At 41.9% G+C, this 4785-nt stretch overlaps 1 non-coding gene across 1 annotated transcript; it reads left to right on the top strand.

Annotated features, from left to right (window-relative positions):
* Positions 1 to 3328: 3328 nt before the first annotated feature.
* On the top strand, positions 3329 to 3436 carry LOC130938606 (small nucleolar RNA R71). Its single transcript, XR_009069765.1, has one exon. It is a non-coding gene; the product is annotated as a small nucleolar RNA R71 (small nucleolar RNA).
* Positions 3437 to 4785: the final 1349 nt, after the last annotated feature.

The raw sequence follows: 4785 nt of genomic DNA, 5'->3' as shown, positions 1-4785 counted from the left end.
CAAATGAGATGAGGAAAGGCTAACCTTGCCAAGGTAGAGAACTTGTCCGCCACCTTATAGAGTTCTTGGGCTATAACCTCATGAACTTCTACTTCTTCTCCAATCATGATGCTATGAATCATGATGGCCCGGTCTAGAGTGACTTCGGATCGGTTGCTAGTGGGAATGATTGAGCGTTGGATAAACTCTAACCATCCCCTAGCCACAGGCTTGAGGTCATGCCTTCTTAATTGAACCGGCTTCCCTCTTGAATCTCTCTTCCATTGGGCGCCCTCTTCACAAATGACTGTGAGGACTTGGTCCAACCTTTGATCAAAGTTGACCCTTCTAGTGTAAGGGTGTTCATCTCCTTGCATCATGGGCAAGTTGAATGCCAACCTTACATTTTTTGGACTAAAATCTAAGTATTTCCCCCGAACCATAGTAAGCCAATTCTTTGGGTCCGGGTTCACACTTTGATCATGGTTCTTGGTGATCCATGCATTGGCATAGAACTCTTGAACCATTAAGATTCTGACTTGTTCAATGGGGTTGGTAAGAACTTCCCAACCTCTTCTTCGAATCTCATGTCAGATCTCCGGATATTCACTCTTTTTGAGTTTGAAAGGGACCTCGGGGATCACTTTCTTCAAGGCCACAACTTCATAGAAGTGGTCTTGATGCACCCTTGAGATGAATCTCTCCATCTCCCATAACTCGGAGGTGGAAGCTTTTGCCTTTTCTTTCCTCTTTCTAGAGGTTTCTCCGGCCTTGGATGCCATAAATGGTTATGGAAAAACAAAAAGCAATGCTTTTACCACACCAAACTTAAAAGGTTTGCTCGTTCTCGAGCAAAAGAAGAAAGAAGAGAGTAGAAGAAGAAGAAATAGAGGAGATGGAGATGGCGTATGGTTTGGCCAAAAAGGGGGGAGAAGTAGTGTTTGGGTTGTGTGAAAATGAAGGAGTGAAGATGGGTTTATATAGGGTGAGGAGAAGGAAGGGGTTCGGCTATGGGAGGGTGGGTTTGGGAGGGAAAGTGGTTTGAATTTGAATGGTGAGGTAGGTGGGGTTTTATGAAGGATGGATGTGAGTGGTGAAGAGAAAGATGGGATTTGATAGGTGAAGGGTTTTTGGGGAAGAGGTGTTGAGGTGATTGGTGAATGGGTGAAGAAGAAAGGGTGGTGGGGTTGGTGGGGATCCTGTGGGGTCTACAGATCCTGAGGTGTCAAGGAAAAGTCATCCCTGCATCAAATGGCGTGCAAAAATGTATTCTGAGCCAATTCTGGCGTTAAACGCCGGGCTGGAGCCCATTTCTGGCGTTTAACACCAAGTGCTTGCCTTTTTTTGGCGTTTAACGCCAGTCTGGTGCCCCTTTCTGGCGTTAAACGCCCAGAAATGGTGCTAGACTGGGCGTTAAACACCCATCTGCTAGCCTTACTGGCGTTTAAACGTCAGCAGGATCTTCCTCCAGGGTGTGCTGTTTTTCTTCCTGTTTTTCATTCTGTTTTTGCTTTTTCAATTGATTTTGTGACTTCCCATGATCATCAACCTAAAGAAAACATAAAATAACAAAGGAAAATAGATTAAATATAACATTAGGTTGCCTCCCAACAAGCGCTTCTTTAATGTCAGTAGCTTGACAGTGGGCTCTCATGGAGCCTCACAGATACCCAGAGCAATGTTGGAACCTCCCAACACCAAACTTAGAGTTTGAATGTGGGGGTTCAACACCAAACTTAGAATTTGGTTGTGGCCTCCCAACACCAAACTTAGAGTTTGACTGTGGGGGCTCTGTTTTACTCTGTTTTGAGAGAAGCTCTTCATGCTTCCTCTCCATGGTGACAGAGGGATATCCTTGAGCCTTAAACACAAAGGATTCTTCATTCACTTGAATGATCAATTCACCTCTGTCTACATCAATCACAGCCTTTGCTGTGGCTAGGAAGGGTCTGCCAAGGATGATAGATTCATCCATGCTCCTCCCAGTCTCTAGGACTATGAAATCAGCAGGGATGTAATGGTCTTCAACCTTTACCAGAACATCCTCTACAAGTCCATAAGCTTGTTTCTTTGAATTGTCTGCCATCTCTAGTGAGATTCTTGCAGCTTGTACCTCAAAGATCCCTAGCTTCTCCATTACAGAGAGAGGCATGAGGTTTACACTTGACCCTAAGTCACACAGAGCCTTCTTGAAGGTCATGGTGCCTATGGTACAAGGTATTGAAAACTTTCCAGGATCCTGTCTCTTTTGAGGTAATCTCTGCCTAGACAAGTCATCCAGTTCTTTTGTGAGAAAAGGGGGTTCATCTTCCCAAGTCTCATTACCAAATAACTTGTCATTTAGCTTCATGATTGCTCCAAGGTATTTAGCAACTTGCTCTTCAGTGACATACTCATCCTCCTCAGAGGAAGAATACTCATCAGAGCTCATGAATGGCAGAAGTAAGTCCAATGGAATCTCTATGGTCTCATTTTGAGCCTCAGATTCCCATGGTTCCTCATTAGGGAACTCATTGGAGGCCAGTGGACGTCCATTGAGGTCTTCCTCAGTGGCGTTCACTGCCTCTTCCTCCTCTCCAAATTCGGCCATGTTGATGGCCTTGCACTCTCCTTTTGGATTTTCTTCTGTATTGCTTGGAAGAGTACTAGGAGGGAGTTCAGTAAATTTCTTGCTCAGCTGTCCCACTTGTGCCTCCAAATTCCTAATGGAGGACCTTGTTTCAGTTATGAAACTTTGAGTGGTTTTGATTAGATCAGAGACCATGGTTGCTAAGTCAGAGTGGTTCTGCTTAGAATTCTCTGTCTGTTGCTGAGAAGATGATGGAAAAGGCTTGCCATTGCTAAACCTGTTTCTTCCACCATTATTGTTGTTGAAACCTTGTTGAGGTCTCTGTTGATCCTTCCATGAGAAATTTGGATGATTTCTCCATGAAGAATTATAGGTGTTTCCATAGGGTTCTCCCATGTAAATCACCTCTTCTATTGAAGGGTTCTCAGGATCATAAGCTTCTTCTTCAGATGAAGCATCTTTAGTACTTCCTGGTGCATTTTGCATTCCAGACAGACTTTGAGAAATCAAATTGACTTGCTGAGTCAATATTTTGTTCTGAGCCAGTATGGCATTCAGAGTATCAACCTCAAGAACTCCTTTCTTCTGATTCGTCCCATTGTTCACAGGATTCCTTTCAGAAGTGTACATGAATTGGTTATTTGCAACCATTTCAATATGTTCTTGAGCTTCTGTAGGCGTCTTCTTCAGATGAAGAGATCCTCCAGCAGAGCTATCCAAAGACATCTTGGATAGTTCAGACAGACCATCATAGAAAATTCCTATGATGCTCCATTCAGAAAGCATGTCAGAGGGACATTTTCTGATTAATTGTTTGTACCTTTCCCAAGCTTCATAGAGGGATTCTCCTTCCTTCTGTCTGAAGGTTTGGACTTCCACTCTAAGCTTACTCAATTTTTGAGGTGGAAAGAACTTTGCCAAGAAGGCATTGACTAGCTTTTCCCAAGAGTTCAGGCTCTCTTTAGGTTGTGAGTCCAACCATATCCTAGCTCTGTCTCTTACAGCAAAAGGGAATAGCATGAGTCTGTAGACCTCAGGGTCAATCCCATTAGTCTTGACAGTGTCACAGATTTGCAAGAATTCAGCTAAAAACTGATGAGGATCTTCCAATGGAAGTCCATGGAACTTGCAATTCTGTTGCATTAGAGAAACTAATTGAGGCTTAAGCTCAAAGTTGTTTGCTCCAATGGCAGGGATAGAGATGCTTCTCCCATAGAAGTCGGGAGTAGGTGCAGTAAAGTCACCTAGCACCTTCCTTGCATTGTTGGCATTGTTGTTGTTTTCGGCTGCCATGGGTTCTTCTTCTTTGAAGATTTCTGTTAGGTCCTCTACAGAGAGTTGTGCCTTAGCTTCTCTTAGATTTCGCTTCAAGGTCCTTTCAGGTTCAGGATCAGCCTCAACAAGAATGCCTTTGTCTTTGCTACTGCTCATATGAAAGAGAAGAGAACAAGAAAATGTGGAATCCTCTATGTCACAGTATAGAGATTCCTTGAGGTGTCAGAGGAAAAGAAAAATAGAAGGAAGAGGGAGAATAATTCGAACTTAGTCAGATAGAGTTCGAATTGTGCATTGAGGAGGAGTGGTACTCCATAAATAGAAGGATGTGAGAAGAGGGGAAGAAATTTTCAAAAATTAAGTAAAATATTTTAAAAACATTTTGAAAAACATTAATTGATTTTCGAAAACCAAAAGTGGAAAAGAAATCAAGTGATTTTTGAAAAAGATTTTGAAATAAGAAATAAAAAAGATATGATTGAAAACTATTTTTAAAAAGATTTGATAAAAAAAATTAATGACTTGCCTAACAAGAAAAGATATGATTCAAACATTAAACCTTTCTCAACAGAAAAGGCAACATACTTGAAATGTTGAATCAAATCATTAATTGATAGCAAGTATCTTTGAAAAAGGAAAGAAATTGATTTTGAAAAAGATTTGATTGAAAATATATGATTTGAAAAAGATTTGATTTTGAAAAACTTTGAAAACTTGAAAAAAAAAATCTGCATTAAAAACAGAATCTTCCCTCTTATGCCATCCTGGCGTTAAACGCCCAGAATGGTGCACATTCTGGCGTTTAAAGCCCAAAGCACTTCCCTTTTGGGCGTTAAACGCCCAGCCAGGCACCCTGGCTGGCGTTTAAACGCCAGTCTGCCTTCTTCCCTGGGCGTTTTGAACGCCCAGCTTTTTCTGTATAATTCCTCTGCTGCATGTACTGAATCTTCAGTTTCCTGTAT

Source organism: Arachis stenosperma, chromosome 6 (genome assembly GCF_014773155.1).
Source record: "Arachis stenosperma cultivar V10309 chromosome 6, arast.V10309.gnm1.PFL2, whole genome shotgun sequence".
Taxonomy (NCBI): Eukaryota; Viridiplantae; Streptophyta; class Magnoliopsida; order Fabales; family Fabaceae; genus Arachis; species Arachis stenosperma.
The sequence above is the reverse complement of the archived record's forward strand: the minus strand, read 5'-3'. Positions and strand labels throughout refer to the sequence as shown.